Here is a 12,472-nt window from a genome sequence, read left to right as displayed (position 1 = left end):
TTTACATCCATAATTACTAGAATACGGAAAAACATAAGAAAGTGTATGATAATAATGTACATTTTGAACTATAACATATCAAATATTTAGCGTATGCGTGATTATATTTTAAAAATTGTTTACATTGCCAATGTTATATAAAGAGCTTTGTGATTTATAGCAAAAACATAAAACTAATAATTTATATTTACTAAACATAGAGGTTTTGTATCTAGAAAAAGTAAAGAAAATATTTTACAACAAGATTTGTTTCAATGGAATTGTTGTAAGTATTTGTGGTTTTTTTTAGAAGGATTTGTTTTTTATTAAATTGTTTTGCCATAAAATTTGTCTGGGTAGCATTATTTGTGGTTTGTAGAATGTATGATTCACCTAAATTGAATCCATTTTTTTTGGTGTTGTTCATATTTATTTTTTACAAGGGCAATCTCAGATTCAATTTTTATTCTCGTATATAGGTATTCAATAAAGTGAGGAAAGGTTGGTATGCATTTTTTGTATTTCATTTTAAATATAAAAGATTTTAATAGTATCACAATAAAGTTAAATACATCAGAGTGTAGTTTTTTCTCAGTGCATCCAAAGAAAGCATGAGTTTTATTTATTTCAATTAATATGTTTTTACTGGCAAGAAACGTTTCCATCTTTTTCCATATTATTTGAATGTGTTGGCACTCCCAAAATAAGTGGTCTATTGTTTCAATATGTGATTGACAGAAATCACATAATGTGCTGTTGCTAATTTTGCATTTAAAAAGATATGTGTTTGTGGGGAGGATTCGCATGATAAATTTATATTAAAACAATGTACAGAATTAACAACTGGATATTTATACATCATGACTATGACGGGACGTCATTTTCAAAGGGGGGAAATGTGTTACCGGTTTAACTTTTTAATAGTTGCGTGTAACCCTATATAGAGTATATATAAAGCAAGCGCAGCCCTCCTTCACGATTTGCGGGAAAGAAGACGTCCATATTGGTCGCAGTAGTATTTCTACAATTTTATTATGTTTCCATAAAGGTATGTTGTATTTTCACTATGTAAATGTATTATTAGGATGCAAGTCTAGATAGCCATTGAATGGCTGCTTTTGTCAGTATTGTATTAAGTAGATGAATTTGGTTGTTTACTCTGACCTTGGTAGTGTTCATGATGGCAGCATATTTTCTTAATTTTAACAGTCATAACGAAGATCACTTTCTTTACTATTTGCATGCACCTATGGATTGATATTGCAGTAACATCACTGGGGTTCATCTACAGACCAAGTTCAGTCATAAGATGTCATAGGAGGCCAATCCACAATTGGTATGTTATGTTGTTGAATGTTTTCTAAAATAATGTTCAGAATTGTATGTTTTATTATTTGGATGCTTCGCATTATAATTGTAATGCTAGTTTGATCTATGAGGAGTTGTCGTGATATTGTGCTACAATATAGCAGGTGCCATATATTGACGGCCACTAGATACGCATGTGTTCAGCTGTATATTAATATGTATTTATGATGACATACTTTAATGTGATTGTTAATCTGTATTTATTTATATCATTGTAGAATATATGTAAATTGTTATTTCAGGGCTAAGACAGTTTTGTGACAGTTAACATTGTGACGGTTTTGAGAAGCTTTGGACTCGCTGTTCAGATAAATTATTCTTTAAGACTGAATTACAATTGTATTATTATTGTTATTATTAAATATTGAGAGAAACATATTAAAAGACATGTTAGAATTTAATAACCCAGCTTGTGTGTTTAATATATATATACTAAGTATTTATAATATAGTAATAAAACAGTAACAAGCCACAAATTGGGGCCCAACGTAAAAAAACACCATGTGTGTCAGACGTCCCACATATGTCATGGCAAAAGAAAATTCGTGGAAGAATTTCACAATTGGAGGAGTTGCATGTAGTAGGGTTCAGTATAAGGAGAACTTATGCTGCCTTACTATGAGCTAGCTATAATAGCGACGCGGTAGAGTGTCTGCCTGATTTGGAACTGGGGGGACCCGGGTTCGATCCCCACTATGGTCGGTGATTTTTCTGGCTGGGTTACATGCATATATATTGAATTCATGTATAAATATATACCAAATACTTATTTCTGTATGAATAGGTATTATCATAAAAGTTAATTTTCTAATCATATGGTTATTATGATGTGGGACAAAGATTGAATGTTTGTAACTTCGAATGTCTGAGAAGTTTTTATTGTCGGTAACAATATTATTAAACTTTGATTTAGGATGCAGCATAACTTGGTAATTGGAAATATCCGATAAATAACAGAAAATCAAAATGTCGTATTACAATATTCTAAAACCTTTTTAAAATCTGGATCATTTGCGTCTTTCTTTTCTTCAAATATAAGGCGATGACTTTTCACCTTTTTATTAAAGTATGTACATCAACAATTTAATGCAGCACACATATGTTTAACAAACTACCATACACATGTTCAGACATATAATTATGCTTTTTGATTCAGTTTCATATGATAATATTTGCATATAAAAGCAGCTTTTTTATATAAAAACAAATAATACTAAAAAAGAAACAGTACATGCATTATGAAGATATAAATGCATATACATGTATTTTGTAGTAAAATAGTACATATGGATAACTAGGGTTATTCTTATAAAACATATTGATCATTATGGCTATTCTAGTAATAAGTATGGGATAATCCGATAATGAGGAAATTAACAAGTATCACACAAATCCAACCATTTCCAGTGGTTGAACACCATATAAGTATATAACGAATGCTAAGCTAGGTATGCCCACCTAGTCCTGCGCAAATACCACTTAATGTTGTGTTATCCACTTCAAATACATTCTATGTGGTGGCATGTAACTGTTCAATGAGCTAATGGATTTCGTTCTCTTAAAATTTCTTGGCCACATATCGGTATCCAGCACAACATCGACCATATCCGTCTCGTATGTTTCCTTCAGGTAATCAATCACGGTATCCGCATCGCGTATTTTAATCATCAAACTGAAACAAAAAAATACCGGTACTTTTGCACATTTCTGCTCACATTTGTTTTTGTCTGAAAACTCATTTTATTGACGCAGCACTGACACAGTCCAGCCTTCGTTCTAGTCGCCAGTGGCATTACGTAAATGCATGGAGCAATCCTTAAAGTAACGCAGTATGTATTTTTGACGGCGTGGTTACGCGGTGGGCCCATGTCCTGAGATGCCAGTCTTTGCGATGACAGTCTTTGCAACGTTCGTGTGACCAAAAGTATTTGCGATGACAGTATTTGCAAGAACATTGTATCCCAAAGTCTGTGCAATGAGTGTCTTTCCAACGTTCTTGTGATCAAACATCTTTTCGACGACAGTCTTTGCAATGAGAGCATTTGCAACGCCATCAACACGCTAAGTCATTGCGATGACAATCTTCGCAAGGTCATAAGACCTAAAAGTCTTTGCGATTACAGTCTTTGCGATGCCAGTCTTTGCGATGCCAGTCTTTGCAAGGTCATTGGACCCAAAAGTCTTTGCGATAACCGTCTTTGCGATGAGACTATTTGCAAGGCCATTGACACCCTAAGTCATTGCGATGACAATCTTTGCAATGTCATTGGACCCAAAAGTCTTTGCGATAACAGTCTTTGCGATCGCAGTATTTGCAAGGTCCTTGTGGCCAAAATCTGTGCGATGACAGTCTTTGCGATGACAGTATTTGCAAGGTCTTTGCGACCCAAAGTCTTTGCGATGACAGTCTCAGCCAGGTCCTTGTGCATTCAAACGCAAACATGGACGAGATGGGCGTTTAAGGAACGCCGTGAGAGCGTTGTAAGCCGTTCTTACCAGATTATTGATTCTTCAATGCGGTCGCTTACTATAAAATATGGCCCGATTTAGTTTCTTATATAGAACGAAGAAAATTATTTTTGGTCAGGAAGAAATTGTGAATGGAATCCATCAGTTATATACATGAAACGACTATGTTCTGTAATGTTATCTGACTATATTTTGAATTAACAAAATCAATTTACATTTTCATTATATTGTTTCTGAATTTCTTGCTTCAATACCATGTTCATGTTCCTGATGTTTTGTTTGTCTGTAGAAGTTATTATAGCATATACATGTAAATGGATTTATAATTCATGGCACAACAAAGGTATTCGTAGTGTTAATAATGAGCCCGCTCTCAACATTCGAAGAGGTGAGTTTATTGCTTTGTACCTGTACTTAGAATCTTTCGTGTACGCAATATAATTGCATGTATAAGTAAAGCTTTGTCCTAGTATTTTAATTGGAATGGCCAACTGATGACCAGAAGGCAAAGACATACGTTTGTTTATTTTCAGGTCAAAGGTAAAGGACAAAAGGGTGAGGAAACAGCAATACGTTTTTGCACTAAGTCTCGAAAATACTTCAACTTACGATCATCCCATTTGGTATACTTTTTACTTGGGAGAATAGAAAGACGCACACCAACTTTGTGTTTAAAAGGCCAAAGGTCAATACCTCCATATAGCAGTTAGTTGACCTGAGATTATACAAGTTATTATGATGGTTACTCAGGGTTTAAAGGGAGATACGTTTGAATAAAGGTCAAAAGTCATGGGTCAAGTTTTTACTATTTGTAAAATAAAACATTTTTACACATATGAACATTAAATAAGAAGACTTGTTTGTCTAGAGAAAGTATTGTGTAGAGCGATGGAAGATTCAATATTAAACAAAAATCTTTGAACAACTGCGCATATTGAAGACTTGACTGCAATATGTGTAAAATTATTTGGGGCAAATATGTTCGGCAACCGTTTGTTTTTCTTAACTCCATGTGTGGTTCAATAGAATATAGTAGTGCTATGCTGGTGTGTGCTTTGTTATTTAAATTGCATGGATAAGTCATGTAATATTGGTGTTATAAATTACGTATGATGGTCATTAATTATATATTCATACTTGTAACGTTAGGACAAAGTGTTCCATATTTGAATGTAAAAAAACTTGTTCGGTAAAATGTACGAGCTTAAACGCGCGATCTAGCAAACGCTTGAAAAACAGTTTTTTAATTATAGAGCTCAGCAATACCAAATAAGTTGTGCAATTGTTCAATGCAAGTGTATAACAATAGTTTTTGCATCATTTCGCCTCTATTAACATAGCGTCACTCCGTTGAACAATACATATGACGTCACTGTGATTATTTGTTGATAATGAATTAAATCGGCGTCATTTTGAGTTTGCTTGGAGAGTTGACGTCAAGGAAATGCATGTTGCACGTATAGTTGTTTTCCATGAAAAAAGGGCAATACAGATTAACATAGTTCTTATATGATAAAGACGTATAGTATGAATTCGTAGAAGAATCGAAATAAGCTTCGTCTAAGTGTTTGTTTAATGATTTAATCCATCATCAGATCTCCTAATGATCGGTTAATACCACAATAACCAACACATATCCCGAAATAATTTCTTAATTAAATAACTTAGTCGATAGCCTTTATTACATCTCTCCGCAAACTAATTAGACATAACGAAAACTGTTTGGCCATAAAGCAACCCATGTATATATGTGTGATTTGATAAAATGTAGTAATATTGTGGTCTGTTTGTGTGTCAAAAACATAATACATGCAGCATTTAGCAACGTTATAATACGTTGGCCTTTATGGACAGATGACCATTATTCTCAAGTGTATTATATAGTGAATTTCGTCGGGGGAAATCCAGACTGACCGTTGTCTGCAGGTGACCGTTATTTTCAGGTGGCCGTTATGTCAGTTTCGACTGTATATCATAACACAAATACATATACAGCTTTTTGTAGAGACATTCCCACAGAACCATAACCTCCATAGGGTGCATTATATGAGCCGCGTTCTGAGAAAACTGGGCATAATGCATGTGCGTAAAGTGTCATCCCAGATTAGCCTGTGCAGTCCGCACAGGCTAATCAGGGACGATACTTTCCGCTTTAATGGTATTTTTCGTTTAAAGGAAGTCTCTTCTACAAGAAAATACGGATAAGGCGGAAAGTGTCGTCCCTGATTAGCCTGTGCGGACTGCACAGGCTAATCTGGGATGACACTTTACGAACATGCATTATGCCCAGTTTTCTCAGAACGCGACTCATATGATGACGCAACAAATATGATTATATATTTTTATGTATAGAATTATGTACATAACCGCAACACACAATACACATTATTTAGCAATAACTTAATATATGTATCTGCAATACAAAAAATAAGTACCGGTACTCATGGAGTTCTTGAAATACATTTAACGATTTCAAAATACAGTTTCGTGTGAACATATTAACAGGCGTTTGAAACGAGTCGTATCTGGTCTATACAGTTGTGTGGTATTGGTGTCTCATCAACATTTTAGCACTAGCGTCCCGCACCATTGTCGCGAGAGGGGTCGCTGTAGGGGCCACGATCATGCGCAGTTTAGGGACACTAGAGCTCGCCGAATGCGCTGCCCTTTTCCCGTCCACGGACCACAGTTTGTCCCTATTATGTGTCCCTGAATATTCATTAACTACATTTGCTCTGAGAACAGCGTCTATCTCCCCGACTTCATCCCGATTAGCACTACGCCTAACTTTCGCACTACTTTTCCGCTCGCCTCGTAGTCCCACGTGACTGTAGCTATACGCATAGCTTCCGTTACTCGCGTCATGTGTCACCTTCAATGGCATGCTAATGTGTTCTGTCTTTGGTAAAGAATTAATAGTGCTTAGCACTAGTCTATGTCTTACTTCGTCCGAAATAGTCGTTCTTGGTTTCCGACTAGTTCTACTTATTGATCGCACAGAACTACTTTTTGTTTCACTGATTACAGTGGAACTATTTTCTGCGCCTTTAAAGTTCGGCCGAGGAGTGGCGCGACGTGACCTACTTCTGCTCATTCTTGGGCGCAACTTTCTTTGTTCGCTTCTACATGCAGCTCTGCTGGAACAAACACTGGCACTTCCGACTGATCTGCTGCTTACACTGTTACTGCGATCACTACGCTTACATGAAGGGCTTCTGTCACGTGATTTGCCTCTTAATACCGCGCGTCGCCTTTTGTCAGCACTTTGACTTTTTTCCTTCGGGCAACCAGTTTTATTGAGACCTAAAACAGTCCTTGGGCTGATTTGACGAACCGCGTTACTTAACGTGTTTTGTTTTGTTTCATCATCAAATGACATGGCTGTTACAAAGAAACTTCCGGTGCTTCTTTCGTCTGGAAGTTTTCTTCTAGACATTGAAGCACTAACGGACCGTTTCCGCTCTTTTGCTGAGCTTATTCGCTTGCGACCGGACCTTGGTCGGCGTGATTTTGAAGAAGCACTTCTAACCCTGCCTCCCTTTTCTTTGTAAGCAGTATCACCGATGACTAGATCCCGATCTAAGCGTTCAAACCTGTCATAATACGAATTGTCCACACTGGGCGGGCGCACTGTTGACTGCAAAACACGTATATCAACAGGTCCCGTAATTGCCATTAGTTTCGATTCTATGACGTCTTTAGAAAGCAATTTACATCCCTGTGTATCTCTGACTGTTTCCGCATTATTATCACTTGTACACGTTTTCTGTTTGCACTTGGGTACAACCTTTGTTTCCGAGCTTGCCTTGTCTATGTGTTGGCCTTGCACGAGGAAAGTTGCGTTTAAAGGAAGCGGTTGCCCTTTTGGTGCGATTTTTGCTGGTGCGTGCGGTGGATTATTAGGTGAGGTCTTGGGTCGTTGATTGAACAACCGTTTGAATATATTCTCATGTTTACCCATGTTTACAGAGTAACAAGCAAGAAACACAAAGATGAGTCAACTTATCGCCTCAAACACGTCACTTCACATCAAATTCGACCAATTCTTTCACTATAGTGAATCATTCCGGATCTTGCACGGAACAATGCTGCCTCGATTGTATTTGTATCGGCTCACATTCTAACTGCAATTCATAAGATCGATATAGAAAATGTGTATAAAATTTGAACTTATGTTGGTGTTGACAGTAACTTACAACACCGCGAGTGCTTAAATAGAATATCACTGCTGTTGACGCATTACTTGTCCGACCACTTGTTGGTAAGTCCATATCTACAGAGTTATGTTCACTCTCTTTGATGTGGTTTATACGAAACGTGTAAAGCAAACTAATAAATGTTCATTGGTATTGTTTAGCGAATTATGTTAGCTCATTACTTCTTCCACAATGCCCTAATTATCCCCCACCGGTTTAATCTCGATAATACTTTAATTCAACGATTAAAGAGTCATGGGAAAATATCTCCAGATCTTCGTTCAAAAATACTAACATATCGTAACGTGCCGTTTAATTGAAGTATACGTATTTTATCCTGAACGAAGCATGATTAATTGTACCGTAATGCATTAAAACATCCTGTCCGACTTGACGTGTTTACACATAAAAACAATATGCAAATGCAAATCATACGCATACATTTTCACAATACATTGTATTTTAAATGTGGCGATTGAATAAACAATTCGACAGGTTACATTCCACGTGGCCAGATTGTTATCACCCCTGGCTTGGAATACTTGTAGGGTATCGCACATCTCAATCACTTGGAGGCCCGATAGACAAGAAGAAAAAACATAAACACGATTCCATTTAAAATTTAAACATGAAAATCTTGAAATAATTGACCAATCCATTTGACACTGCACTGATAGCTAACGAATTAAAAAACAAAACAATAACACGCTTAGATTTAATAAGTAAAGACTTTTTTTGAAACGGTGTATGAAATGGGCGGGTCTGTAAATCCGTTTTCTCATTTCAACTTTCAAAGTTATAATTTTGCAGATTGACTTAACCCATTTATGCCTTGTGGACTTTCCCATCCTTCTAAATTAGATCGATTTATTTCCAAAATTAGGGATGTCTAGTTATTTATTTCTATATTTAGAATATTTCTTATAGAAATTTCTTTAACCAAACAGCGCATACCCTGATGAGACGCCGCATCATGCGGCGTCTCATCTGGGTCTACGCTGTTTGCAAAGGCCTTTTTTCTAGACGATAGGCATAAATGGGTTAATTTTAACAGGAACGACTGCAGCAATTAAGCTATGTGAATATGCGCTTTATATTAGGCCTAAAAAAGTTTATTGTTGCCGCTTAACAGGCCGATCCTATATTTTGCTGCCGACTACTTACATTTTTTTCTATTCCTGGTTGAGTATTCGATCAATTTTACTGCATTCGATTACATGTGCAAAATTGACAGTTTCATTAAATACAGATATGTTACAACAAAAGTAGAGCATCTGTGTTGTTAAACATCCTAATTATAGGGGAAAAACGTAAGTAATTTAAAAACAATTATATTTTTGGTTCGACCTATCTACGCTATTTATCGGATAGGTTAGAGGCAACTGACATCTTATTCGTTTGGGTCCTAACGCACAGGCGTAAAAATGATGTTTGTTTCTATTAATCGGAACTTCTCCATATTTCGTGCTGACCCTTAACTGTTGTTTGGCTTAACATGTTGATTTTCATGTTGCTTTGCTTAACTCACGCAAATCACGTTTAACTGTGTAACTTTTGTACTAAAAAAGATCATATTCGCTAAACTAACTTTTAATTTATTAGAATTACCTACAGAAAGAAAGTTAAACAGAGACTTTGGAAGATTTTTGCGTATCGTTGCATATTGTTATTACCGTTCCAATGGGAATCGATAAAAATGAATGACCAAAAAGTGGAATCAAACGACTTTTTGGCCACATTTACTACATGTAGTTTAGTGTGGGCGCTTGACGTCGGTCCATTTGACGTCTAAATTAGCTCTGTCTTGCTTTTTGAAGTGCTATTGGCATTTGTTACACTGGTCTTAAGCGTGAACTCGATATCAGCTTTGAATAGTTGACATATGGGCCGTGCTTTGTGAAAATGGGGTTTAATGAATGTACGCTAAGTGTAACTCCCAGATTAGCATGTGCTGTCCGCCTGTCCGCAAAGGCAAATCATGGACGACACTTTCCGCATTTATTATATTTTATGTTTCAAGAAAGTCTCTTCTTAGCAAAAATCCCGTTTAAGCTGGGACGTTACTTTACGAGCATGCATTAACCCCCCTTTTCACAGAGCACGGCCCATTTATTGTATTGGTCTATAGGATGTTGATAATCTGTTTTAACCGTCAAGAGTACGGGCCGCGCGATTCTCTATGTAGCACATAATCGGTCGTATTAAACTATTCGACAGCAAAATTATAATTGCTGGCATATAAAAACAGCGCTCTTTGATTTAACGCCTAAACATTATGTATAACAAAAAATCTGTGGCATACATCAGGACGAAGTTCAATGAATATATCTCGATTGGTTTGCCAAACACAATGGCACAGCTTATCAAATATTTATATTGGCGATCGTTCTGAGTTCGTGTGAGGGTGTGACCCAAATTGCTTTTGACACAGATATAAATTTATTGTGAAAATGAGAACATTCTTATTTCTCTACTTGAATTCAAAAATCTAGACCATCACAACCCCTAGTATGTACGGTTCCGTCATATCGAGCTTATCCTGGTCTCGATCTTTGTATGTCCCCCACCACATATTGTTTTTGCCCTGTCTGTTAGTGTGTTGCTTTGTTTGTTTGTTTGAGCCAACTTTAACATTTGCCATAACTTTTGCAATATTGAAGATAGCAACTTCATATTTGGAATGCATGTGTATCTCATGGAGCTGCACATTTTGAGTGGTGAAAGGTCAACGTCATCATTCAAGGTCAAAGGTCAAATATATGGGTCAAAATCGCTCATTTAATGTACACTTTTGCAATATTGAAGATAGCAACTTGATATTTGGCATGCATGTGTATCTCATGGAGCTGCACATTTTGAGTGGTGAAAGGTCAATGTCAATGTCATCCTTCAAGGTCAAAGGTCAAATATATGGGGACATAGTGTTTCACAAACACATCTTGTTTATCGAGGCTCTCGTGATGACGTCACACGCATGCGCTTCGAGTATTTTCGCCTAAATAACATTACTTCGCTCGAAAACAAAAACAATGTAAACAAACATTTGTTTGGTGTGCGCACGCGTATGAACGTGGGTCGTATATGGGGTCATTTACGGAAGGTAATTGTCCACTGCACCGGAGTATTTTCTGGACATTTTATATAATTTGAGTAATTGGAAATAAATTATGCTTTTCGCGACAGAAACGTTTGCATGACGTTAATACATTAAATTTGATGGTGGTGCAATATGTTGTCTTTTTCGTGTGTAAATAGAGATATGATTTGCTTTCAATATCAGTGCAAACAAAGATCTATAAATACATGTTTATTTATAGATCTTTGTGCAAACAATAATATCCACCCTGGAGAGAGAAAGTCTTAACAGCGAATTAATAATGGTACATGAAATTTGTTTTTATTTTATTAAATTGTTTGCTAGGGTCATTTTGTTAGCAGATCTGATATATGTATACAACAAAGTGTGTCGAGATTAAATGTAAAAAATAATAAAGAATTTAAATTATGTTCGCCGTAACGATTCTGGTTAAATAAGAGGATTTAAGTAAATAATTGAGATCTTCTCTATTGTATTAGGCGAACGAAAACTTCAAGCAAACATGCCGAGTTTCATTAAGGTACCGGTATATCTTTTGAGCATCTGCGTGCTATTTATATCCCTCCGCACGGAGTTCGCATTTGATATCGAAGAAATAAGTAATAAGTGTCATTGTTAAACTATTATAGTTGCGTGTTGACGAATGGCTGCTGGTTAATTTCAAGAAAACAAGCATGCCGGTATGTAAGTACGTAAGTATGTGACGAAGCATATTGTGATCAAATGTGTCAACCGTATAAGCCGAAATGTATTTGAACAAATGTCGCACGATTGTGTTTGTGAAATTCTTAGGCACTTTTATGAGCCTACATATGTTGCTCAAACGAAAAATGACCGATATACCATAAACTTGTTAAATGGTAAATAGAAATTATAAAAAAGTGTAATTACTGATTAAGGCTATATGAAATATCTTCAGTGAATCCAAGTTTTAAATGTAATTAGCCTAATGCCGAGTACTTTCCTTTTCCGGTGTGACGTCCCCACGCGCGTAGTGAATGTTATTGCGGGTGGGTATGGAACTTTCGGCTTTGCGTGGTTAAACGCGCTGTACATAAACAATTTTGACATGAATTTTACTGGAATTAAATAAGTATTTGAAGTGAAATCGTTTATTATTGCATTGTTTGCATTAATTCAGAAAGTATGTAATTTATGTTACTCGTTTCCATAACCGCTCGATACGTGGTAACCGGAGGATAGTATCGTCTGCAGACTGAATGGTTTTGCAAATTTGTTATGTAAATTTACTTTCTCTATTGGATTTCACAAAATGATATGCTAGTTAACGAAATGAAGATATGTGTACATTAAAAATACCAATCGAACCTAATAAAATGAGTTTCTATCAAAACAATTCCCT

General features: G+C 36.1%; 1 long non-coding RNA gene across 1 annotated transcript; it reads left to right on the top strand.

Annotated features, from left to right (window-relative positions):
• The first annotated feature begins 950 nt into the window (after window positions 1-950).
• Window positions 951-1,751, top strand: LOC127857624 (uncharacterized). The gene is made up of 3 exons (XR_008038527.1): window positions 951-1,027; window positions 1,246-1,315; window positions 1,590-1,751. It is a non-coding gene; the product is annotated as an uncharacterized LOC127857624 (long non-coding RNA).
• Window positions 1,752-12,472: the final 10,721 nt, after the last annotated feature.

This window comes from Dreissena polymorpha, chromosome 14 (assembly GCF_020536995.1).
Source record: "Dreissena polymorpha isolate Duluth1 chromosome 14, UMN_Dpol_1.0, whole genome shotgun sequence".
In the NCBI taxonomy this organism is placed as follows: domain Eukaryota; kingdom Metazoa; phylum Mollusca; class Bivalvia; order Myida; family Dreissenidae; genus Dreissena; species Dreissena polymorpha.
Note: the sequence above shows the minus strand (reverse complement) of the source record. Positions and strands in the feature narration are given on the sequence as shown.